The following is a 2,104-nucleotide window of genomic DNA, read 5'->3' as shown; positions in this document are numbered from 1 at the left end:
CAATGTTTGATCAGTACAAGTCCTAAGTTCATCCATACCCTACATGTTGCACCCAGAGAGGTTTCGGCGCATACGATGGAGGCAGTGTTGGTAATTACTTAAAATAAAAGGTACTAAATTAATTTTTTAAGTAAATAATCTCAGTACTTGTACTATACTTAAGTAAAGGATTCCGAAAGTACTTAATATTCGCACTTAAGTAAAAACTAGAAGTACTTGAGGTTACTTAAGTACTCAAGTACTTTTGAACCTAAGTTCAATTTCAATACCACCTTTATTGGGAAGACACTCACTACGACGCTCTTGAATCGTCAAGCCAGGGATTCTACTTTTCTGAAATAGTGCCTAGTAGCTGAAATTTTAAACAAGGAGACCTTGGAGTATGTTCAACTGCCTCTCGTTTTGAATGGAAACTTTTTTTAGATTAACGGAAAAATACATAAAGATGGGGTCATTTCAGCTGTTAAGTACAGAAGGCTATGATTCGCAAGTTTGGACTGACAGACTATATATCCTTGAGTGCAGACATTTGGTCTACTAGCAACAATAGTTACTTGGGAATAACTGTCCATTTACTTGACGAAGATCTTAGGTGGAAATCCCTTGCACAAGATTGTTTTAAGAGATCCCATTTTTTAAGAGATTGTTTTAAGATGTTCACGTTATAAAAGATCGCATACTTACGACAAAATCGCTGAGCAACTAAATGGTAACTTTGCGAGACATAAAATTGCGGTTGAAAGAAAGGTACGTGGAGTATTAACTGACAATGCTTTAAAAATCAGTAAAAGCATTTAGAGAGCTTCCGACAGTGTCAAGTGATGAGGGTCAAGCAAGTGGCGATGACAATGAAGATGAAGCAGATCAAAATGACTTATTTACCTTTTTAAAGGTTGGAGAGATTCTTATTAGTCGGAGTGAGCTAGAATACTTTGAGCATTTCCCACTTCCTCCTCATTTTAGATGTATCAGCCATGCACTCAATGAGTATGCATCCACAGATGCTGATAAAGCCTTGAATAATGTTGCATATAACCGGCAGAACTATACCGCTTTTGCCAAGTGTGCTGCTCTCTGGGACACTGTTAACAAGAGCTCAAAAGCCGCAGATGCTGTCAAAGATGTATACGATAGACACCTCATCAGGCCTGTGACAACTCGATGGCATTCGAAATATGACAGTGTCAAACAATTGATGGATTTAAAAAAAAAAAAATAGAGGCTTCATGATGTCTGTGATGCTTTACAGAAACCTAGGTTTGGTTTTCGCGGCGTAGATTTGCTAGAAGAATACATGAAATTCATACCGCTAATGGTTCATTAGCGGAAACTCAGGATATCCTTCGGGGGGGGGGAGGAGAAAGGTGCTACTTTGGTACAATTTACCCTACAGTTCAATCTTTCGAAAAAAAGGCTCAAAAAGCTAAAATGTTTAGTGAGGTTTTGCCAGCCACTGGCATATGCTCTTTTTGTGGGTCTGGAGGAAAGATTTCCAACTATCTTGGACGAGGGACTTTTCCATGCCAAGGATTACGTTGTTGCCACTTCAAGTAATCCTTATTTCAAACTTAAGTGGTTCCCTAGCGAGTGTAGAGATATAACTGTTGAATTCTTGGTAGAAGAAGCAAGAAAGGTTGAAGATCCCAAAGCTGTTAACGAGGCTGACAGAACTGACAGAGCTAGCTACTTTCCTGGTGATAAATACTTTGACAATAGTGACGAAGAAACTATCGCAAATATTTCAGAGAATTCTGAACGCTAGGAAATAGTACGAAGGTCGAGGTCCTTTCATATGTGGCTGATAGGCGAAAGGAAATAACCATGCTAAAAGACTACCCAAGAGTAATGAATGTCTTCAGAAAATTTAACTGCATAATCCTGTCGTCTGTACCCAAAGAGCGACTGTTTTCGGCTGGCGGAGGAATTTTACCCCAAAATGATACATGCTTGGAGATGCTAGGCCTGAAAATCTACTACTCTTGAAGGGAAAAAGCAAGAAATCCAATTGAATTGTTATGTAGCATTATATGTTGCACGTTTGGTATTGTTTTGACTATCTAGCATTCTTATATTTTAAACGAACCGCATTTTTATTATCTAAGAG

This window comes from Artemia sp. Qi Xiang Cuo, chromosome 2 (assembly GCF_049724085.1).
Source record: "Artemia sp. Qi Xiang Cuo chromosome 2, ASM4972408v1, whole genome shotgun sequence".
Lineage (NCBI taxonomy): Eukaryota > Metazoa > Arthropoda > Branchiopoda > Anostraca > Artemiidae > Artemia > Artemia sp. Qi Xiang Cuo.
This window is presented reverse-complemented; position numbering follows the sequence as displayed.